Source organism: Pinus tabuliformis, chromosome X, assembly GCF_031772625.1.
Source record: "Pinus tabuliformis cultivar Carrire ecotype Pingquan chromosome X, CPIR1, whole genome shotgun sequence".
In the NCBI taxonomy this organism is placed as follows: domain Eukaryota; kingdom Viridiplantae; phylum Streptophyta; class Pinopsida; order Pinales; family Pinaceae; genus Pinus; species Pinus tabuliformis.
The window spans coordinates 562,114,630-562,140,272 of NC_142308.1; the positions used below are offsets into that span (position 1 = coordinate 562,114,630).

The following is a 25,643-nucleotide window of genomic DNA, read 5'->3' on the forward strand; positions in this document are numbered from 1 at the left end:
TAACTCATGAAATATAAATCTAGAATAAATGAAAAAAGGGTTATACTGTGCAGTTGTTGTCTGCAGCTATATATATGAAAACCTATGGATGCCAGTAGGCCTTGAATATCTTATAAGATCTCTGGATACTTAAAATTGCAGATTATCTGTTTGTGATTTGTCAATATGCACTATCCCTTGGTTAATAGATTTACTTCTCCGATTCAAAGCCATGGGAATCATGAAGAATTAATGCTTGCCAATGGGACACCCAAAAACTTGTATCTAGTCTCTCAATACTGAAAAAGGCTTGCAATAGGTTGCATCTGCAAATAGAGCAGACCTCATGAGACGACAAATTTTCAACAAGAAGCAATAACCTTCTGTAAAATATTTTATATATAAAAGATTTTAGCTATTTCAGACCTTTCAACAAAACGAGAAATTAGAGAAACTGAATTTCTTGACCGCTTGATACAGAATCCTGGAAACTGGAATTTCTTTGTCAAACATTTTATCACCCCACATGCCCTTCTCAAAAGATAGGAAGCTAAACAAAATAGGGATAACCAAGTATTGATACCCTTTAGAGTTATATTCTATAGAAACTACCTGAAGTAGGGACGGGTTGAATATAAGATCAGGAAATTTGAATCTATCAGCTCCAAATTCTAATATCCTGATAAGAGCTCATGACAATATCACACCATGTTAGGCCATTTTCATACACCTCCAAATGTAATTATATCTAAAACATGATAATGTAAAATCTTAACCACAGAAATGCCAGAAATAAGCATTTTCTGAAATAACTCATGTAAAAGAATAATATTCAGGATACACAGTACTTACTGTCCATCTGGGAGTTCATAAGATGTTGTTGGAATGTTAGAATAAGAAGATTCTGCAAAAATATGGAAAAAAAATGTAATGGTTCCATGTCTGGTCTACTAGTTTAAGAATCTAGTAGTAGTTCTAAGTATACACTGCACAAGAATACTGTGAAAAACAAGAAGAAGATAGCAAATGCTTTTCTATGTTTCAAGTACAGGAAAAACACAACTGTTAAAAGAAAATAAGTGGAGATCCTTTTTATAAATATGCATTATGCTACAAGACTATGAAAAGTGTTGAGAAATGTAACTAGTTTCAGTCTTCATAATTGTATTTAAGTCATGATGTAAAAGAAAATTATTTGTAAAAACAAAAATTATTTATTAGCATGGATTTCATGATTATTTATTTTGTTTCTAGGTCAAAAGCACCCATTGACTGCTCTAGGGTTTGTGTCTTTAGTCAAAGTCTTAGTCATGGTGTAAAATGTTGGAAAATGTAACTAGGTTTGGTCTTCATTAAATGTATTTGAGTCATTTTGTAATGTACTTGTCAAAGAATAAAGAAAAAAAACATTATTATTATTATTGTGACTTATTAAAGCATGGGTTTCAAGCTTGGGTCATCATGTTTTAGGTCAAAGTCCCCATTGAGGACTTCTAGGATTTATTCTGAGTCAATAGAGTCAATGTACTTTTAAAGAGACCCTTCTTGGCCTTTTGAATCATGTAAAAAGGTTTCGTATTGAGTCAAATATAATTTAAGTATCCTCCACATCAAGTCGGCCTGAGGACATCAATTCGACCTCCCTTGAAGCCTATAAATAGAAGCAAGTCGAATTCATTTGGAGGATCTCATCTCAAGCAAGTTCGATATCTCTAAGGAAGCCAGAAAAGTACGAAGTGGATCTAAGGAAGCCAAAGGAAGTGCGAGTTGGGTGGAGTCTAAGGAGAAGAAAAACGAAATTTTGATGCCTCTTTCTCTTTGTTTCGTGCCCTAGTCTGGGAGATTGAAGTCTTCCAAGTTTTTCTAATGTTGGAAGCTGTCTGATTCCAGAAGCTACTACATAATCGAAGTTGTTGGAAGAGAGGTCGAAGATCTGGGACGCTGACTTGGTGTGGAGGGAAGGTTTGGTCTTTGTCTAGGGTGAAGAGTCTCAAAGAATACTATTGAAAGGACGAGAATTTTGACTGGGTTTTCCCCTTCAGTGGGGTTTTTCCCTAGCATAGTGCTTATATTTGGTGTCCATTGTTTTATGTGTTTTTGCGTGGTAATTGCTTGATGAACTAAGAGAAAGAAAATATAAAACTTAATAAAAAGTCAAGAACATCACAAGTAATTATCAAGTATAAGAAAATATTTTTGCCTTTCTGATTTTCTAACATAAAAGACCCTTCTTGGCCTCATTGTGTCAAAGAAAGAAAATTATATTGATATAATTTGGTCATCTTCTCTTGTCGGACTGCTCATTCTACAAGTTGGCCTCAAAATTCTCATGTCGGACTCAAAGAACAATGAAAAACCATTATATATACCCTATCATTCGACCTAGTTTGGAGGAGAACAAGAAGCATTCGATCTGCAACTTTTCAGTGAAGAAAAGAGATGTGAAGAGCCTAAAGGAGAAGAAAAATCACATCGCAGAAGAGGAGTCTCTTGTCCAATAAGAAAGAAGCCAAAATTCTGTCATTTGCCACATGTGCGAAGTAGACTAAGACATGTTGCAGGGAAGAAGGTGCAGGTTGAATTGAAAAGAGGGTTGAGACCCTTGTTCACTTGTTTTTGGAGAACTGATCTATGTTGACTTTTGAATATTTGACTAAGGCTCTTCTATCATTCATTCATTGTCCTAATGATGGATCCCTTTCAGTATTCAAAAGGTCAACAAATTATGATTGCTACTGTGGATAATCCTAACTCTCATTCAACTAAGTTTGACTTGTCATCATGAGAGGTTGACTTGGTGAATGGTGGAAGATCTTGGTCCTGGTTGTCTCATTTGATTTGGTTCTTGAAGAAGAGGAGATTTTTGGGTTTTCCCCTCAAGGAGGGGTTCTGCCAAGGCTGAGAGCCTACATCTTGTGTCATTGATCTTCATTTTTTTGGTAGTTGTTTGATGATAAGAAGGCATAAAGAAATTAAAGAAGAGCTATAAGAAGACGATAACTAAAAAACCATAAATCATTATCAAGTTGCTATGGTGAATAAGGACAAAAAGGCAGCCTGAAGATCAAGCATTCTCATCATCTATCGAAGGACTCCACTAAGTAGAACTCAAATGCAAAGAGGATCAGGAAAAGACTAAGATGAGAAGAATGCCTAAGATTGAGAGTAGCATTGTTTAGACTTCAAGGATCCAAAATTTACAAGGTCAATATTTGAATATGCAGAAATATATATGAGAATGTCTTCATTCTTGTTCAAGATCCGAAAGGCCTAGACAAAGACTTATCGCAGCGAATTAACCTCCTTATCAAGTCTGAATATATAACATAGCAGTGTAAAATCTTTTTGTAAGAATCATAACATCCTTCTCAGAAAATTCATAAGCAGTCTTTCAATCTAAACACAATGTGGCATTCTGTAAAAGTTTCAAGGCTATTTCTTTGGAAAATTATTCCCATATGCAAGCAAAAGAAGTAACATTACAGGAAGATCTAGACCGCACTCTATAGAGACAATTATAGACCTAATCTAAAGGTCTTATAGAGTGAAAAATGAAGCCCTAACCAAAGGGCCAAAGGTTCAGGGTTCATAAAAACCCTAATCTTTAGGGTTCACAATAAAACCCTAGCCTACTTAGGGTTTTTTGATAAAGTCTAGATCACATCATAAAATCCTAGTCTCTTTATGTTTAAGGTTTGGTAATATTATGATAAAACCCTAGCTTTTAGTGTTTGTTATGGATGTCTAGGATAATTGATGAACCCTAGAATTTTAGGGTTTGATGATTTTGGGTTTATGACAAAACCCTTGTAATAATGAATGATCCTAGGAAAGAAACCCTAGGTGTATATGCTTCTATTTGATTGAAGCCCTAGCTTGTTGTTATCTAACATTAAAGTTTTTATGTTTGTATTAAGGTTTACAATAAAACCCTAGTAGAGATTGTTATAAGATTCTAGGGTATGATAATGAAATCCTAGATGTAAAAATGCTTTCGCTGTGATTAGAATAGAGATTGTTATAAGATTCTAGGGTATGATACTGAAACCCTATTTGTAAAAATGCTTTCGCAGTGATTAGAATACTAACAAGATTTAGTTGTTATCTTGAAGACGGAATATAGGATTTGTGACAAAAACCCTAGTGAAGTTGTTGTTAGAAGTCTAGGGTATGAAAGATGTAACACTTGATGTTTGTAATCCTAACTAGCTTTAGGTTTAGGAAGTCTAAAATTTGATTTCTTGTTGAAAGCTTTGATAATCCAAGATGTTCCCATTGTGATGATATGCTAACATTAATAACTTTGATTTCATGCACTTGTACATATATGTTTGTACTTGCTTGTACTTGTTGTTGAAGATTTGCAAGTACATAGTCTTCAAGATGTTGAAGATGCTTACCTACCTCATACTTGATGAGAACTTGATAATGATGATGAGCATGATGGAAAGAGGGAGTTGTAAGAACCCTAATAACATTGAAGTTTACATTGGTGATTGATAGATGACCTTGTTACTATATGAAGATAAAGGATGATGCTCCTAAAGAAACGAAGTTTTGGAAAGTTAAAGTTCTCCGATGATATGATGATAGAGACCGTGTGGCTGAGTTGTTGATGAATTTGCCTCCTAATAGAGAAGAAGCTTGGATAAAGAAGGTGTATATCTCCCCAGTTCAGAGGGAGGACAAGTTGTGATAGTGATAATAAAGACTATGAAGAAAGAATGTGTTAGTTTTGGTAGCGTTGGATGTGTTCTAGCCATGAAATTTGGTGGAGAGGCTAAAATACATGAGATCTCCAGAACCCAAAAATAGTTTCAGGAAATTCCACATAGAGATGACATAATTAGATTATTAACCTATTTTTTAATGTTTCCTAAGTCTAAAATTAGAAAAATTGGTTAATTAATCATAATTAATTAAGTCAAGGTGAGAATAGTCTAGAAACTTACACAGATCGAGTTCAAGATGATCCTAGCCCTTGATTAAGCTTTAATCTTGGTCGTTGGTGCTCTAAGAGAGGATTATAAGAAAAGTCGATGGGCACTTGGAGAACACACCATAGACACTTTTGGGAGAGCACCTGAAGGTGAGGACAATGTTGCACGAAGCGGGAGCGAAGCGAAAGCGTTTTTTGGAAGCGGGGACGCCGAAGCGTCATTTTCCAAAAATCTAGGAAGCGAAGCGTCCGCGGAAGCGTCTGCTATATATATATATATATATATATATATTTTATATTTTTTTGCATTTATACTCAAAACAAACATCCCAAATACCAAATTAATTGTAGAAGACATGAAAACATGCATATTTTTGCATAAATCAAGATAGATATGGCATCCATGATTCCATTGTAGTTACTAGTATGTACAACAATCATCTATATTCTAGCTATTACAAACATACATCAAATTTTTAAGCATATTATAAAACATAAAACATTTAAGCATATTATAAAACATAAAACATAGAGCATATTATGATTTATCTAGCAAGTGAGCAACTGTCAACATTTGTCATGTCCAAAATTCAAATAATAATGTTTACAAAATATGTCACTTGGTCACCGCCAAGCCAAAAAGGTTCAAAATTCAAATTCACAAGTCTACAAGTCTAATGAGTAATCTATGACAAAAAGTAGTAGATTGTGAATATATCTACTAATCTCTCCTCCTTCCACCGTGAATAGAACGTGGTGGCGGGCCTCCACGTGGTGGCAATGAAGAAGATGGTGCCTGTGGAAGTCGTGGCACTGAAACTGATGAAGAAGAACCCCCTGTTGTTGGTGTTGAACCATGGAACCTAGGAACCAAGGGACCAGATGGGGGTGGGGGTGGTGGCATATGAACACGGTCATCATCATCCTAGAATCGCTCAAAAAATTCATGCAAAAAAAAACACTAGTTAACAAAAAAATTAAAAACATGAATTAGAGAAATGCTTTATAAGGGAAAATTGGAAAATTCATACCACAATGGACATACCTAGATAAGAGCATCCTCTAATTGCTCTAGTCGCAACACTCCATCCTCCAAATTGGGCTCCTCTGGATTCTTGTCCCAAATCAACAAGTCTTTATTAGACTTTGCATCTTCACAGTAATGGGACAACAATCGCAAGTTGTAATGAACATAAACCAAGCTCTCTGCCCGGTCTAAATTCAACCTGTTCCTTTTAACACTGTGGATGAAAGAATAAGAGCTCCAACACCTCTCTGCAGAAGAAGTGTTTACCACCTGTGATAGCACCCGCAATGCCAAACTCTGTAGAAGTGGAGTACCCCCTCCATGCATGTTCCACCACTCAAGAGCAGAAAAAGTCTCTCGATCTTTAATTGCATGCATGCTCCCAAATGGACCAGTGTTGAGCGTATAGTTGCTCACCTGTCTCCGTACCAATGCAGCGTCCTCCTCATCAAGGATTAATTTACTCAATGCAGCCATATATTTTTGGTGAACCTCTTGATCTTGGTGTGGTTTTCTCCTGCTTCCCCCCCCAGGTGCTGGTGTTGAAAGCCATGATGGATGATAGTATTTAGGTGTCAAAACATATGCTAATGCATGCAATGGAACATTTAGCATTTCCCATCAGTTTTGCACCTCTACACGAATATAATTGTACAAGGTGATATCTCTAGGCTCAACAATGTCTTTAATCTGCCCCAACATGCTATCCATTTGCTCATACACCTCCCCAATTACTGGTCGATCTGAATCTGCAAACTTGATCATGTAATAAATTGGTTTGGTGAATTGCAAAACATATTTAACCTGTCCCCAAAAGTAACTGTCAAGAACAGTGTCCTTGACTGCATTAGCACCATCTATGTCAGTGTTGATTTCATCCCATGTTTTAGCACACACCAGATTAGTTAAAACTTGTCTCACCTTCACTAGCTGCCTAAAGGTGAGGTAATAACTAGCAAATCTTGTCTTTGCAATTTTAAGCAATTGCAACTTGGAGTAAGTGCCATAGAAGTAGTTTACCCTTGTATGCCCTGTGATGAATTTAATGAGCTGCTTCCCTCTCCTGTAAACCTCAGCAATCCACCCACATTCTTTGTGTTTCACAATATCATGTATCAAAAGGTTCAATGTGTGAACCAGGCACCCAGACCAAAAGATGTGTGGATGAGTACGCTCAATAATTTTTCCTGCTGCCTTACAATTTGCTGCATTATCTGTGATCACTTGAACCACATTATTCGGACCAACATCTTTGATTGATTTCAATAGGAGATCTACAATGTTTTGTGCAGATGCAGTGATGGAGGAGGAGTAATGACATGCAATAAATACTGCACCACTAGAAGAAACACCAAGAACATTTATCAAATGTTGGTTTCTAATATTTGTCCACCCATCTGATACAATGGATACCCCAGAATCTACCCACTCATTTGTAAAACGTGTCAAAGCTCTTTGAACCTTAGCTTTTTCTCTTTCTAATAACACTGTTCTAGCTTTCTCATAGTTGGGGGCCTTGTATCCTTTTGGGGCTTCATTGATAGCCTTTACCATTTCATGCCAATAGGGAGAGCGAAGCACATTGAATGGTACACCGCAAGCACAAAGAAAACGGACTATCTTTCCATCCACATCATCCCTCCCAGCAACATTAAGGAAATCCCCTATTGTTCTTCTACCTCCAGAGCTTGCAGAAGTACCATGAGGAGATGAGCAACTACCAAATTTAGAGGTTGCACTTGATTCAGAATGAGTTTCTTGTTTCTTGTTTTTTTGTTGTGCAGCCATCTCTATTTGGATGTATTTTCTTCTTTCTTCAGTTGAAATGTTTGGGCAAATCTGTACCCCCACAGAACCCTTTTTTTCATCACTGTCCAGCACCCCACAAAGATGCCTCCTCAGACGGGTATATGAACCACAATATGGTTTTCCTCCATGACAACCATGAGGGCACACAAATTTGTAAGATCCACCACCCTTTCCCCCATCAAGTTTGGTCACATAGTTCCACAAGGGTGTTGATGTAGCTTTCCCATCTTGTGTTTCAGTGTCCCCTTCAGGTTCATCCCCTTCCTCTTCAAACCCTTCCTCCTCATCATACATTGGGTCACTCCTATTAGGACCATCACCATTGTCCTCTTCTGTTTCTTCCCTTCTATTCCTCACCTTTGCCATCATTAAAACCAAGAGTGGAATGATACATAGAAGCCAAAAGAACACCATCTTGGAATATGGATATAGGTGGTGGACAACAGCAACCTGTAAATAAAAGAGCAAGTAGAAACAATGGGAAAGAGTAGGAGAGGGAGGAGAAAAATACAAAAAAATTGTCAAAAAAACAAGGGAGTTTGGGGTTTGAACTTACCTCTTTAGCTCTTGTAGATGAAGTCCTCCAAGCTCTTGCTCCAAGCTCTTGCTCCAAGCTCCTCCTCCTTCTCCTAGCTCCTCCTTCTTCACTCCTCCAAGCTCTCCTCTCCTTTCCTCTCTTCTCTTCTCCTCTCCTCTCTTCTCTTCTCCAACTCTCATGAACTCAAAGTGAGAAAATGAGGAATGAATGGGGGCTTTATTCTTTTCATTCCTCACCTTAACCTCACTCTAACCTCACCCTAACCCACCCCCTTAATGTTGAGTGAACATAACTTAAAAAAAAATTAAAAAAAGACTTTTTTTTCCCTTGGGCGCGCCCCTTTTCGCCGAAGCGTACGGAAGCGTGCGCGAAGCGGCCGCTTCCTGCTCCGAATCGCCGCGCTTCGGAGGCCCAAAGCGCGCTTCGGAGCCATGGAAGCGGCGCTTCCGGCCGGCCCTTCGGAAATTCCAGGAAGCGTTTTAAAATGCCGAAGCGCCGCTTCCATGGATCCGAAGCGCGCTTCGTACGGCAGTTCCTAGGCGCTTCCGTACGGGGCGCGCTTCGGAGCTTCGATCCGGGGGGGGGGGGCGCTTCGTGCAACACTGGGTGAGGAGCACTTGAAAGTGTGACCAGTTGCAGATACTCAACGATCTAGACAAATTGATCCTCCAATGCAGGCCAATAGTAGTGATCAAGTCAAAGATCGAGTAGCAAAGTGTCAGAGGGGCAAAGACAGTGATCCGGAGGACGATTTTCAGATCTAGAGAGGTAGAAGGCGAGCAATTGAAGTATTCCACATCACAGCTAGCCTACATTAGCCGCAAGGGTCGCACGGATTTTGCTGACAACGCAGATTAGGGCCACGCGGGTTTTCCCATAACAGACACATGAATTGCGTTGGAGTTCCTAGCACAGCCACACGGATCGTCAGAAGCAAATTTACCCTACGTAGAGGTTGACAACCAAATTTCAGAGGCCGTAGGTTTGCTTGTGGAGGGAGAGAATTATTCTCTCTAATTATTTTCTGTCAAATCTTGTCGTTTGGACAGCCAATTGGGCTTCCAAAGATTGTACTTAAAATTCACTATTGGATATTAAAATAAACCCTCAGTTTTTTGCATCGATTTTCGCAAGTTGGGTTTTTCCAGGGACATTTTTCCAAAAATACTTCTGTAAAATTTGTGTGCGTGCTAGATTTTCTTAGTTTTCAGCGCTATTTTTCTTTCGTGGTATTTATTTGTGAAAATCACAGTGTGAATTATTTGGTATTTATCATAGCAAACTGCAAATAAATTGTTAAATAAATTAACGATTAGGAAAATAATTTCCAATTGTTGTGATAGATGAAATTTTCACATGATATTAGAGCGTGAGTGATCAACCAGGAAGCTCAAAAGCGAAGGAAATAATTTCGCTGTTGAGAGGAAGCAGTAAGCCGAAATTCTTGGAGGCAGCGCGGTGCTCAAACAGGCATGATGAATTGTTGGGGCAGAAATTCGACTTTCAGTTGCAGGGTTGTAGAAAAGTCAAGTTGCCTGGGTTAGTGATTCCAGCAATCAGAGGAAGCAAGTGTAGCTCAGATTTTCATTGAGCAGATTCCTTGGTTGGCCGCAGAACCAATGTCGGGTGGAAGAGAAAAGCACACACAACAAAAGGAAAATTTCTCAGGGAACTTCAAGTCTCAGAAATTTGATTTTCCAAGGCAAATTGACAGTAGCAGCTAACGAATCTACGCATTCCATAAGGGACTGCGAGTAGCAAAGTAGTAGCCAAGCAGAAGGAAAGAGGGGGTTTTCGACAGTTTTCGAGATGGCCATGGTGCGACTTAGAAATCAGGATAGGTTGGATGGAGCTTCCAACTATGTCATCTAGAAAGTAAGGATGTCCTTCCTTCTAGATGAATATGGCCTGAAAGCCTACATAGATAATGTGGTGGTAATTCCCCAGGATGCGGATCAGCTAAAAGAATACAGGAAGGAGATGGTGACGGCAAAGCGGTTGATCTTGGATGGAGTCCGAGATCATATAGTCTCACATGTCGCAAACATAGGTACATCCAAAGAGATGTGGGTAGCTCTCTCTACAATATATCAGAGTACTTCTGAGAAAAGGAAGATGTTCTTGGAAGAGAAGCTCAGATGCATCAGGATTCGAAAGGGAAAAGGCATAGATCCCTTCCTCACCAAGATTCAAGAGGTTCAAGATCAGCTTGCAATTGTTGGGGAAACGCCTCAACCATCAGAGCTAGTACGTTTATACAGTGTCTCAAAGGATTGGCAAGTCTTCGTCCAAAGTATATTGGGCAGAGACACGCTACCTAGATGGGGCAAGATGTGGGTCAATTTGCAGCAGGAGGAAATGAGGCGAGCTTTGCTTAAGAGCTCCATCAATGGCAACAGTAGAAACGGATCGAAGGGTGTGAAGGAGGAGGTGAATGTGGCCCTGGAATTGAAGGGTCCCAATCAAGGGTCGGGGGAGCAGAAGAAGAAGGAAAAAGACCTGTCAAAGGTCAAGTGCTTTAGGTGTGGTGAGTTCAGTCACTATAGTACCCTGTGCCCTCTCGGGAAGAAGGACAAGCAGGAGAAGTAGGACTAATACGCAACATCCACAGAAATAGACAAGCTTTCCTCTAGGCTCGAGGAAGAGTTTGCTATGTTCATAGATATACCTCTAGGAGTGAGGTGGGGTGATTTGGTGTTGTGGCCCCAGAGAGCTACAGAAATGGGGAAGGTCCTTGAGGAGTCCACCTCATGGATCATTAACTGGCTACGAGGATCCAGAGTATTCAGTAGTAGGATGGATCATTGGCAGTTGATGCAATTAGTACCAAAGTGACAATTGCAGACTATTAGTACTCAGATGTTGAGTATCGTAGTACAGTGTTTACAGCAGAGCAGATGGCTCAATGCAGACTTAACAGCAGCGCCAATTCTTTAGTGACAGTGCAGAGGCTAGTAGCAATCAGGACTCGGGAGACAGATGCATCATACTGAACACAAACAATTCAGTATTTTGGATGCTTCTCAATTGCTGTAGTTGTAGTTACAACAACAACAGATGAGAGGGAGTTGCAGCGCAGATGCAGAGTTGGCAGCAGTATAGCAATGTCAGCAGCAGCACAGATACAACATCAGAGTTGAGCAGTGGTTGGTGGGTAGCAAAAGCCAGACATCAACAGTGTGACAAGAGATGATACAGAGGCAGAGTGTTGTGGCAGGGTTTGCAGCATTAGATCACAGTCCTCGCTAAGAGGGAGTGTTAGTTTTTGTAGCATCGAATGTGTACTAGCAACTAAATTTGGTGGAGAGTCTAGAATGCATGAGATCTCAAAAACCCATAAATCGTTTCTAGAAATTCCACCTAGAGATGACTTAATTAGATTATTAACCTATTTTTTAATGTTTCCTAAGTTCAAACTTAGGAAAACTAGTTAACTAATTAGAATTAATTAAGTCAAGGTGAGAATAGTCTAGAAACTCGCACAGATCGACTTCAAGATGATCCTACACCTTGATTAAGTTTTAATCTTGGTCGTTGGTGCTCCAACAGAGGATTATAAGAAGAAGTCGATGGGCACTTGAAAAACACGCCAAAGACACTTCTGGGGGAGCACTTGAAAGTGTCACCAACTGCAAATACTCAATGATCTAGACCGGTTGATCCTCCAGTGCAGGTCAACAGTAGTGACCAAGTCATAGATCGAGTAACAAAGCATCAAAAGGGAAAAGATAGTCATCCAGTGGAAGATTTTCAGATCCGAAGAGGCAAAAGGCAAGTGAATGAAGTATTTCACATCGCAGCTAGCCCTGATCAACCGCAAGGGTCACGCGGATTTTTTTGACGTCACAGATTAGTGTCACACGAGTCTTCCTAGAACAAACATGCAGATCACGCGGGAGTTCCCAACATAGCCACATGGATCGTCAGAAGAAAATTCCCCTGCACAAAGGTTGACAACCAAATTTCAAAGGCTACAAGTTTGCTTGTGGAGGGAGAGAATTATTCTCTCAAAGTATTTTCTATCAAATCTTACCATTTGGACAACCAGTTGGGCTTCCAAAGATTATACTTAGAATTCCCTATTGCATAATAAAATAAACCGTCAGTTGTTGCACTGGTTTTCCCAAGTTGGGTTTTTCCAGGAACATTTGTCCAAAAATAATTGTGTAAAATTTGTGCGCTAGATTTTCTCAGTTTCCAGTGCTATTATTCTTCCACAATATTTATTTGTGAAAATCATAGTGTGAATTATTTGATATTTGTCGTAATCCAAAAATAATTGTGTAAAATTTGTGTGCGCTAGATTTTCTCAGTTTCCAGTGCTATTTTTCTTCCACAGTATTTATTTGTGAAAATCACAGTGTGAATTATTTGATATTTGTCATAGCAAAGTGCAAATAAATTGTTAAATAAATTAACAATTATGAAAATAATTTCCAGTTGTTGTGATAGATGAGATTTTCATTGAAAATCACAGTGTGAATTATTTGATATTTGTCGTAGAAAACTACACATAAATTGTTAAATAAATTAACAATTACGAAAATAATTTCCAGTTGTTGCGATAGATGAGATTTTCATAGAATGAAGATCGGAGAAAGGCTAAAGCACTATTGATTGTTATTTATGACGAATAAAGTTGTGTTCGTGATTAATGAAGTTGTGAACAAGAATTGGATATTTTGAAAAGTGTCGAGGTTGAGTTTGGTGTTGCTGGAGAAGTTGAAGAAGGAAGTTCCCATCAAGATGTTTTTGGATATTGTGATGACCTAAGCAACGTCAGAATAGTTGAAGACCCCAAAATTTCATGCTAGCATACAAGAACATGTACATTGGAAGTTTGATACTAGTTGGGGTTGTGAAGTTACTCTTACCACTAAAACTAGCAGGTGTCCTAAGAGGGGATCCTATCAAAAAACTACTAGATCGAGGGAAACAATGGAGCAATAGCCCACTGTCGCCTCAACTAAGGCTCCCTACTCTTTATGGACTTTCACCAATGGGAGGAGTCCCGGTATGTGAGGAATCACTAGAATAGGTATAGTCAATGATAAGATAAGGAAGTGATTCCTAAGCCTATTCCCAAGAGAGACCCAATTAAATAGGTTACTTGCTTTAGAAGCAAGGTGATGGGCTCTCTAGGAAGGGCTAAGAGGGATTTTGAGGATGGGGTTTAGGAGTATGCTTTGTAAAGGAAGCCCCTAGTCTCAGAAGGCCTTATGAATGCTTGGCTTCTAAGTGATCTTTGTGGAATTGTAGTCAACTAGTTGCGGGACCACCAAGGGCCAAGTGGACCAGAAATTAGGTCAAGGATATGAAGTTGATCAATCAAGGATGTATTTGACCTAACTGGGGTAAGGAAGAGGATCAAAGAAAGAATCTTGCTTTGATGATTTAGTGCTATGATTCCAATGAGGTTACTAGTCAATGGGAAACCAAGGGAAAGAACTGCTCTTCGAGCTAGGGCTTGAAATATCTCAAGATACCACCGTCAAAATCTCTTGAAATTTGGAGGGCTTTTTGAGGACACACCAGTGTAGTTGTGGGCAAGAGATTGAATTCTTTTGATGGGTAAATCATGAGAAAAGTGATGCCCTAGGTGAACTATGGAGGCCAGACCTAGAAAAGGAGGAGAACGTGAGAGGAATTCTCTTAGAAAATGATCACCTATGGAAGGATCAATGCCTAATCCTTTGAGGAAGATGGAGTCAAGATGAAATTTGTAATTTAGAGGAACTACACCCCATCAACGAGCCTCCTAGATAACTTCGCATGGCAATTAGGGCATGAGAGCAGCTAGTAGATGAATTTCTACTTCAATTTGCAATAATTGATAACTTATCAAGATATGTTCAATAGAAAAAATCTCTAGGAACATTCATCATTTCACACATGATACATGAGAATCGAGATGATGCAACGCTACAAAAGATTAAATTCCCACAATTTCGCGTAAGAAAAGCAGTAAATTCAGATCTAGTATAGCGAAAACCCCAACAACATCAATGTTTTAAAGCAAATAGCAAGAATAAACATGAAAAGATCACTTACATGTGCAAAGAGTATATTCAATCACAAAATTATGCCAATAATGAAGCTCCAAGACAAGAGAGAGATATCCAAACATCAAAATTCATTCATTCCAAAATCCTCCTCCAAAAGGGGTAGCGAAAATCTCACAAGAGATAAGAACCCAATCCAAGTGATGATGATGAAAATGAATCATCTAACTTTTATTTATACACTCTCCAAATGAATTTGATTTAGCTAAATTGGCCTAATTGAGCCTGTAAAATAAAATGATATGCATAATAACAATACTTTTGGTGACAAGCCCATCAAATGGTTCAATAACATAATAAGAAGCCTCTCAAGAGGGTTGAATGATGAACAAAGTGAGTCATCTAGCCTTTGAGGAGAAGGCCTAATGAAGTCTTCAAGAATAATATCCAATCTAGCCTTCCAAAGGAAGAAATTCAACACATCAACCAACTTCTCTTCATTCTTAAAGTAAGAGGAAGACATCTTGATCCGCTCAAACAAATTTCAGCAGCAAATAGAAGGTACAGCAAAGGATATTTCAGCAGAAAATGAACAGCAAATAGAAGGGACAGCTAGAGATATTTCAGTAGTAAAGAGAGGGGACAGCAAGAGATATTTCAACAGCAGCAAGTAATATTTCAGCAGCAAATAGGAAGGGACAGCTCTTGTCTTCTTGGGCTTGTCTTCACCAAAGTTCTAATACCATGTTGAAAATTGATGTTTTATGCTGAAACAATTACTTAAATTGAAATTTCTTCGACCTGCAATATCAGTTAAGCAATTGTAGATAGAACATACAACATATAAACCATATGCAAAATAGAAGACAACCAAGAATGACACATAGAGAATTTAGGTCCAATCACCTGCGAAAAACCCACAAGGAGAAAAGCCAACCAAATTCTTCCTCTTAGAAATCAATTGTGTTGTGAAATGTAACTAGTATCGGTCTTCATAATTGTATTTGAGTCATAATGTAATATATTTGTCAAAAGAAAAGGAAAATAAAATTATTTATAAGAATGGGTTTCATGCTTTGTTTATTTCGTTTCTAGGTCGAAAGCCTCCATTGAAGGCTTCTAGGGTTTGTATCATGTATCATTATCCTTGTCATTATGTAATAGACCCTTCTTGGGCTTTGTATGTCAAGAAAGAAAATCATTTTTGAGTCTAAAGTGTCATTTATGCCTCCTCCACCAAGTCGGCCTACCCTCCAATCAAGTTGGCCTTGTTACCCACCACCTGTGGATAGTGTATAGAAGGGGATTTTTTTCTCCTAGATGATCCTCAGTTGCCAGCCAACAGCCCTTTCAGCCACAAGATAGCTTAATGTCTCATCATCTCTGCCACCTAAGCCAACCATGTGGTCTCTCAACCACTTGTCATGAATATATGTTTGAAGGTGGGCCTCCCGACCCAAAAGGTATGGCTTTTCATTGGTACAATTGAATAATTTTCCTTACTTGTCATGGACACTTTTGGGCATGGATGGATGAGGGGATTCGGAGAAAAGAACGGGTTAGGTTTGTATTCTTGTCTCCACTGCCCGATTTTGTGGTTACTCTTGTATCCTAGTCTCGTGGGATCTCTTTTACTGACCATTGGCTTTAGCATTGCCACTACATGGGAAATCCCGATTTTGGTTGTGTGGTCCCACTACCCGATATCACCTACATCACTCCCCTTCCACACATTTTAACCCCATTCATCTATTTTCCCATCCGAGTCCACATGTCTCCACTAGGTCTACATAGGGTTAGCCTTCCCTTCCCCTTGTCCACACCTTGGGTCGAGCCTGAACGATGCCCCAGAGGTTGATGTAGCTAAAAAGGAAAAAAAAAAAGAAAAAAGTATAATTTGGACACTCTCAACAGGAAATGTACCACAAAATGCAAAAGATGGCCAAAACATACAAATTTAGCACGTGGGAAAAAGCCAAACATGAGCTCTACCCCTTATCCATGGCCATCACCCGGGTTCCTATGGGTCTTAAATGAGCCCCCTCTATCATTAAGGAACCCATGATTGTCCCAACCCCTGGTGGGCGATGAACCACCCATCCTTAAGGGGGTGTCCACTGCTAAATATTTATTTTACATCATGCTCTCATCCCTTGTAGCCCTGAGCAGTTGTGAAGAAAAATCAATAAAAGGCAAAAGGCATATGAAGAAGGGTGAAAAAACAAAGGTCGAGGTAACTCATGTACCATGATTTGTTCCCTCCTAAACTCATAAACCCAGGTGTGGCCTTCCCCTATTATAGTTACCCTTGTACCAAGACATGTGGTCTGGATGATTCCCCCGCTCCCCACTCTGCTTCGTTATTTTATTTTTGAAAAAGAGAGAGGAAGCATTTGACATGTTGAAAGACTTCAAGGCTCTGATTGAAAATCAAACTAGAAAGTTGATCAAAGCTTTCAGATCTGATAATGGGGGAGAGTTCACCTCCAATAATTTTAATGATCTTTGCAAAGATGTCGAAATAAAGAAAGAAACCATTGCGTCGTACAATCCACAACAAAATGGTGTGGTTGAGAGGAAAAGTAGAACCATTATGGAAGCAGTGAGAGCCATGCTGCGTGATCAAAAGCTACAAAAGCTTATGTGGGGAGAAGCTGCAAATATTGTTGTTTATGTGCAAAACAAAACTCTTCATCCAACCTTAAACAATAAGACTCCTAAAGAAGTCTTCACTGGTAAAAGGCTAGATGAGTCATTTGAGAATCTTTGGTTGTCCTGTATACTTTCATTTGCCAAAAGAGAAAAGAAACAAACTAGAAGCTTCAGGTAAGAAAGGTATGTTTGTTGGTTATTGTGATAATTCAAAAGCTTATAGAATTTATGTACCTGGTCAAAGAACTATAGAGTTTAGCAGAGACATAACAATTGATCAAGATGCAGCTTTTAGAAAAGCAAGAGACTTTCCTCCTCCTGCCATTGCTGAAAGGCAAGTTGTTAATGAAAAATAGGTTGCATCTATCTTAACCGGAACCTGAGAATGAGTTTGCTAATAATCCAATGGGTTCCATGGATCCTTTAGATCCTCCACTACATGATCCTCCTACCAGAAAGAGACCATTATGGTTGCAGGATACCTTGCAAGATATTGAACAACATGCTGCACCAGGAGGAACGTTCAGAGAAAGTAAGAAGCCAAGTCGGTTTCAAGGGTACGCTGCTGCCATGAGCAACATCATTTAGCCATAAACATTCACCTTTGAAGAAGTTGCAAAAGAACAAGTCTAAAAAGATGCCATGGCTGAAGAATACAAGTCCATCATCCACAATGATGTCTGGGAAGTGGTTCCTAGACCTCAAGCTAAATTTGTTGTCAATTCCAAATGGTTGTTTAAGATTAAACATGGTGAAGATGGTAGTATTGAAAAATATAAGGCTAGATTTGTAGCTAGAAGTTTCTCTCAAAAAGAGGGAATAGATTATGATGAGATTTTCGCACCTGTAGCTCGATATACTACTATTTGATCTGTTGTTGCCTTAGTTGCTAGCAAAGGATGGACTCTTTACCAAATGGATATGAAAATTGCTTTCTTGCATTGTTTCCTCAAGAAAGAGGAATTTGTGGAATAGCCACAAGGCTTTGAAAAGCATGACAGGAAAAATCATGTATGTGAATTGAAAAAAACCTTATATGGGCTGAAGCAAGCTCCAAGAGCTTGGTATACTCGCAATGATAGCTACCTAACAAATTTTGGTTTCACAAGAAGCACTGCAAACCCAAACCTCTACTTCAAGATAATCCAATGTATACCTTTGATTTTGGTATTGTATGTTAATAATTTATTCTTGACAAGAGGAAAACCTCTTATCCTCTAGTGTAAGAGGGAGTTAACTTTTGAATTTGAAATGAAAGACCTTGGCTTGATGCATTACTTTCTGGGTCTAGAGGTCTGGCAAAGATCTGGCGAAATTTATATTTCTCAAAGAAAATATGTTGGTAAGCTTCTTGAAAGATTTGTTATGGTAGAATGTAAGTTCATGCATACTCCTACGAAAATGATCTTTAAGAAATTGTGTGGCAAAGTTGCAGGACCTAATCTGGCAAATCCCACAGAGTATAGACAACTCATTGGTGCTTTGATGTTTTTGGTAAACACGAGGCCTCACATATGCTTTGTTGTAAACACTATGTCAACATATGATTGATCCCTTTCATGCCCACTGGATTGTTGCAAAACATGTACTCAAATACTTGCATGGAACTATCAATCGAAGATTGAAATGCACTGCTAAAAATGTAAGACTTCATAGATATATTAAGGTTGATTGGGTTGGTAACTATGTTGATAGAAAGAGAACTTCTAGATGTTGCTTTAGCATGGGATCTATCATGATCTCTTGGATGCGCAGAAAGCAGGTGTTTGTTGCACTGAGTACAGTTGAAGTTGAGTACATTGCTACTAGCATGGCTAGTTGTGAGGCAGTTTGGTTGAGAAAGCTTTTTGGGGAACTATTTGAGCAAGTTCCAGACACAACAGTTATATATTGTGACAATAAGAGTAGGATTCGTTTTGCAGAAAATCTTGTGTTTCATGACAAGTCCAAGCATATTGAGATCAAGTATCACTATATCCGGGATATGGTGTAGAGACGAGTAGTGAGACTCCATCACATCCCCTTTGATGATCAAATAATTGACATTCTTACCAAGCCTTTACCAAAGAAAAGTTCTTGTTTTTTAGCAGTGTGGAAAAAGTCGAAGTCGGGATTAATTCGGCAAGGGTCCAAAAGTTGAAAAACTCGGCAAAGTCAGGAGTTTTTTGAAAAAGTCGGCAAAATTAAAAAAACACAAAATTATTCATTTTTTTTAATTTTTTTTAACATCTAGAGTATCCACAACATCAAATAAATGCATTTCCACATAAACATGTAAAGAAAGCTAATATATAATATGTATATGAAGTCTAGTGCTATATCACATATCAAAATAGTGAATCAACTCCTAAATTTTGAGTCCTGTCTGAGTCTCAACTCTCAAGAGTCAAAATATCAACAAAAAATATAATAAATGTACATCATGAGTCATCTAAAATTCATCAAGGAATCACTAATCAGTCACTGAGATCCTCTTCCCCTTTTACGGGAATAGGGAATGGCTTTGCCTTTTCCTCTAGAGGAAGAAGACCCTGCCCCTGGGGATACAAAATCAAATGGACTCAATCATCCTCTAGAAGCGGATGGAAGAGGTGGCCTCTGTGCTATGTTGCTGCTACTGCCCATCCTAGATGCTGTCACCTCCTCCTCAACATCCTCATCCAGCTTTTCTACTGCCTCCTGACCTTGATGTTGCTCTGCCTCCTCCTCTATCTCTGGCTCTCCCTCCTCTGCAACTGCTACATCCTCTAGATCCACACCTAACCAATCGGGGATCGTGTCCAAGATCGGCCTCTCAGTCTCGACTCTCCATGAAGAGGTGGTATCAATATTGTCTAATGAGATGGCTTCCACATCAGTAGGTTTCTGAAGCTGTCTCACCCACAATCGAAGATTGTAGTAGACGTAGACCATGTCATTGAGGCATTGGGACTCCAATCTATATTAGGGTCATAGATTGTAAATTAGTACTTAGAAAATTTAAATATTAAAATTAATCAAATGAATTCAAAAAAATTAATTTGAAATCTTTTTAGTTTTTACCTGTTGCGCTTTTTGGAGTGTATTTTGTCAAATACACTCCCGTTGCCCTCACACCCAGAGGAACTGCATGTTTGGTTGAGCACTCGAATGGCAAGCTTTTGGAGATGGGGTACTCTGGCACCATAGCTTGTCCACCAAGCATCTACAAGTTAAAAGAAAAATGAGAAACGTAAAAAAAAACATTGAAATTCTAAACTTGAAAGTTTGAAACAAACTGAAGCTTACCTGGCATTTTGGTCATCCTATTCTCAATAGCCATGTTAAAACCAAATGTGCCACCTCCCATCCTATAGACCTCCATTTCTTTAGAAATCTCCTCACATTCTTGCTCAGATGACACCATCCTCTCGACACAAGTGAAGAATCCATCCATCACCTCGGCATCAAATCTGAAACCACAAGCATAAGAAAATGCAGGGTTGAGGTAGACACCTGCAACATGAATGGGGCGATGGAGGGTATTGCTCCATCGTTGATCAATCACTCTCCATATGACCTATTGTTTCTCTAACCCCTCGTCTCCCTTATCTGCATAATAAGCACGGATGGCTTCTTTGGCCCTATCCATGGCCTCATACAAGTAGCCCATTGCGGGCTTGTCTCCATCAACCAACCGAAGAACCTTTACCAAACGTTCTGAAATGGCACACACCTCCTCTACTCCTACCCAAAATCTCTAATCATATGAAACTAGTCTGCATATGCCCTCTCCCTCCGGTTTGCGGCTAATAGATAAAGAATGCCAATCCGCTGAGAGAAACATGCTCTTCACCTCCCACATAGAATTCAACAGAGACTGAAGAGATATGAAAGTAGTAGCAAATCGTGTAATGGCAGGCCGCACCAACTCTTTGTTGTTGGTGAATCTTCTCATCAAGCTAAGCACAGATGAATGATTATATATAAATTTTGTTATGCTCTTGGATGATTCAACAATATCCCTCACAGTAGGAATCTTACCTATATCCTCCAACATCAAGTCAATGCAACGAGCAGCACAAGGTGTCCAAAACAAGTTAGGGTACCTCTCCATAAGCATCTTGCCAGCTGCAACATAATTTGCAGCGTTGTCCGTTATGACTTGGAAAACATTGCTTGGGCCTACTTCCTGAATGAAGAGGTCCAACAACTCACATAATGTACATGCATCTTTAATGTGTGCAGATGCATCAACAGATTTCATAAACATTGTCCCCTTGGGACAACTAACCAAGAAGTTAAGAAGGGTCCTACCCTTCTGGTCAGTCCAACCATCTGACATGACTGTGCATCCAATGTGCTCCCATGATGCCCTAAACTCTGCCAATCTAGTAGTGCACTCAGTCTTTTCATCTTGAGGGAGAGGCCCTCTCAATTCTGCAAAAATGGGCGCTTTGTACCCTGGGCCAACGACAACAACAGCATCAAACACAGGCTGGTAGAATGGGTTTGTCTTGCCAATGTTGAAAGAAACATCACTCCATAGAAGACACCCACTGACCAACCTGTCAGCCTCTGCCTTTTCCTTTTTTTCATTGATGATTTGATCCCAGGTTGTGAACTAGTTGTTGTTCTAGGAACAAAAAAAGATGAGATAGAAGGATGAGTACCCATGGGTGAGGAAGGTGATGCTACTGTAGAAACACTGCCACTATCAATTCCCCCCACTCTTGAGCCCCCTACAAGTTGTTTTGTTAGTGTTGCCCTGGTGTCTTTTCCCTCCTCTTTATCCATCAATGATTGAATGGCCCGTGGAATGATTTCTGGAGTTCTTTTTTTGCAAAGTTCAACATTTTGCCCCGGAATTTGCCCCAAATGGAATTTTAATCTGTTGATGAATTCTGACATATGCTTGCCACACAACTTGCAAGTCAAATACATTCTATTGACCCCCCCAGTTTCGGGTGTAGCATCAGGCTCACCAAACTCCCACATAAAATCCAAAATCCTCGGCATTTTGTTAAAACTTTGAGCTTGAATTTAAAGTTTAAACCTGGGCAGAAAAAAAATTGAAACAAATTAAATTAGCAATGATCCATCAAAATAGTAGCAATAATCCATCAATTTAATAACAAAACAAAATGTCACTGTAAGAAGAAGAGATTTTTTTTGAAGAAAACAATGGATTTAACAGGGACAGGTATCATGATAATAAAGCCCTTACTGCAAAATTGCAAATGAAAAAACCATTGACTGCAGAACTTCAATGATAAGACAATGTACTCCTTACTGCTAGACTGTTGTAAGATGATATGTGGATGAAACCCTTACTGTTGCATGATGATGAGACAACTAACTGTGAAAGTTTGAAACCCTTACTGCTGACAATTAACCCCTTTTGCAAGACTAGGCTGTTGTCAATAAAATCCCTGCGCAAGTTCAAATTTCAATAGAACAACTCCTCTCAAAGATTACAGTGATAAGCTTCAGGGTTATATATAAAGATAGGGCATACCTCCACAAATACTCCTTAACCTCTGCTCTTGAATTAGCACTATAAGACACTGGTTTTTTGTTTTGTATTGTTTTGGAAATAATCAAACGTACCTCAAGAAATGATAAGAATATAAGTTATCATCTAGGGCATGGGCATGTATTGTAAATTTGTAATGGACTTGGTAATTTGGGAGTGTTTTAGACTCCAAAGAAGCTCCAGTTCTGCCCTAATACAAGGCCGAATTTTTACCTCAGAGACAGGGCCGAATTAGGTTCAAATGGGGGTTGAAATCTTCCTCAAACAAGGGCTAAGTCTGCGGTCAATATAGATTGAAACTTCAGCCATTACAGGTGCAAGATTCATGCTTCATATGGTCCTTAATTCTACCATGAATCAGCCTTATAGAATCTCCGAATTCTGTCAAGGAAAGGCCACAGAACAGGCCTCACTCTTGCCTCAGATATAAGTTAATATGTTGCCTCTTGTTACAGCTAAAATGTTTTTAACTGGCTTCTTTTTAAAACAGTATGGCAGGTGTTACTACCGGGCCTTATAATGATGTGGCTGAACAGTGAAAAGTACAAGCTACATCGACTGTCTGCTTGGCAGCTTGCTGTCCCAAATTGCATAAATATATCCAAGGATATTACAAGTAGATAATGTTCAACATTCAAGAATATTATGCCTATCAAGTGACAAGAATAATGCTTAATATGCATTAATCCAAAAATGGAGAAAGAAATGCAATGATATAGTACCGGCAATGTTGAATACTTGGCAAATGCTATCAACGAGGTCACCAGTGTTGAGTGTCGACAATGGACTGTGGACATACCTTGCCGGCTCCTCTCCACGCAATGGCAGTTGCAAACGGAAGTTGGATTTGCCAATTTGGAATGTAACCCTCATTCTCTCGATTCTCCACAGCAGCCAAAACAGCAAACAATGACAATGCACAGCAAAAACTAAATTGAAATCACCCTTTGCGGCTCTTTATCCACGAAAAAGATTCATGCCGATTTTTTCCATCGACTCGCGATTAAATCGGGATTATTTCGATAAAATCGCGATTTTTTTGTTTCTGAAAAAATCGCCCGATTTAATCCTTTTGCCCAAAAATCGTAATTTTAGGAATAAATCCCGATTTTTTCGAGACTTTTTCCACACTGTTTTTTAGAGAGCACCTTAGACTTACGGACGTGACCCTTCCGAGAAGTTGTCACAACGATTGAGAACACTGAGTTGCCTTTCCCCCTGGCAAAGCTCACAAGACTAGGGAATGATGTCGAAAATATCCTGAGGATGAGGGCCTCTCGTGTAGTTTGTGCCACAAGAGTAAGCCTCAGTATGCATCCGACCCACAGTCTGGAATGTGGGAAGAGCCACCTATCTGGCCAATAGGTGTAGTGAGACTTGTCTGTGTGACTTGTCTAGGATGCAGGCATTCCACCACTTGACACTTGGTTGTGTTTGAATCTTTTCTATGTGACTTGTTTGAGTCTTGTCTATGTGATGCCTGTGTTCTATCACCTAATTTTTGAGATGAAAATTTGTTGAGTGTAATCCTTGTCTATGTGACATGTGATGAACCTTTCTTTTCCAAATTTGTGTCAAATGGATGATTCTTCTTTAGATTATGACTTCATTATTATATAGATGTTACTGAGCAGAGTTCAGCTGAGATGAATGAAAGAGATCAGAGGAAGCAAAGATCTCTGATGCAAAAAGAAATTCCTCCCTAATTGAGGAGTATTAAAATTTGGCAACTCAGGGATGAATTTTTCCTAAAAGAAGTCATATCTTTCAGTTATGTTTGAACCACCTACAATAAATTTCATTTTTGACAATTCTAACATAACTTTCCAACAATAGTAAGTCACATCTCAATTTGGAAGTGACTTTCCAAAAATAGAAAGTTGTGTCTAAATGATCAGGATGATCATATGGAATCCACTTTAAAATCAAATCAATCATGATTATACAAGTCAAGAATTAATATTTTTATCCTTACTAGTATTATTATTATTATGATACTAATAATTATAAAATAATCTAAAGTCATTCACCTTTAATAGATTAATAAAAACGAAATCTCTCATGGAATAAGTAAATTAAATTGAGAATCTCTTACTTGGCAAATTGAACCTCTCTTTTGGAATAAAATAGTAATTCCACACTTAAGAGAATGTAACTCCCCCGCTAATTCAATGTATGGCAAAAGTGTAACTCCTCATTAAATGCACTTGTAACTCTCTCATTCAATTCAATTTTTAACTCTCACCAAATATTCTCTCATGTCTAAGTGTAACTCTCTCTCTCTCCCTAATTCGAATTGTAACTCCTCAAGACAACTGTGCCTCTCTCTCTATTCTAGGATGAGTTACACTTCTCCTCAAGTAACTCATCCCTCATGGAATTCAATTCTCCTATTATTGGCTCAAGGCATGAATTCATTTTGTAACTCTTCACCTTTCTCATCTATTTAAGCAAGAGCAAGTGAGCGTTGAAGTAGCATGTTCATTGTGAAGAAGGAGAGCTAGTGTTGAGTGTGTGCAAGAAAAGTGAGAGAGCAAGGGAAGAATTGGAGGAAGGACAAGATTTGATCAAGAGAAGGAAATCTTCAAGCAAAGGGTAAGAGCACTTTAGCTGCAAGTTGATCAGACATTGGTGACTTTATTCATTCTCATTCTCTCTCCCTATACTTTGTTGAACAATTGAAGAAATCTAATAGAAGAAGAATCATTTGGGTTTTCCCCTGCTCATTGGACCTAACTCTCAGTGCCTTATATTTGTGCTTGGTTGTCTTCATATGATCCTTAATTTTAAAAAGTTTTGAAGAAATTTGCATTCTAAGTAATTGCAACTGCATAGAACATTAAGTTTTCTACAAAGTACATTCAGTTTTCTGCAAAGTACATTAAGCTTTCTGCAAAGTACATTTAGTTCCATTCAGTTTCTACAAAGTACATTCAATTTTTTGCATAGAACTTCCAGATTTTTAACAAGAAATTGTTATCTCTAACAAGTTTTCCTTTAGATATCTTCCATAGAAACCACCCCCCTTAACTTAGTTAGGAGAGAGCTTAAACGGAGAGAGTTCGGAATAGGTGACAACCCCTTCTTTGAGCGTTGCCACAGAAAACACACCTTGTGGGGTTGAGGACTTCTCCTAATTTTTTGCATGTGCAATTTCATGGATAACATTTTTGGGCGTTGTTGTCGAGGATAAGTCTTCTTTG

At 38.8% G+C, this 25,643-nt stretch overlaps 1 protein-coding gene across 1 annotated transcript in view; it reads right to left on the reverse strand.

The window, feature by feature from the left end:
* LOC149141261 (actin-related protein 4-like) overlaps positions 1-884 on the reverse strand; it is an 86,666-nt gene extending 85,782 nt beyond the window's left edge. The window contains exons 1-2 of the mRNA XM_089447833.1: positions 832-884; positions 592-658 (exon numbers count right to left, since the gene is read on the reverse strand). The gene's annotated coding sequence lies outside the window, so the exon portion shown is untranslated. The remainder of the gene's footprint in view (positions 1-591; positions 659-831) is intronic.
* Positions 885-25,643: the final 24,759 nt, after the last annotated feature.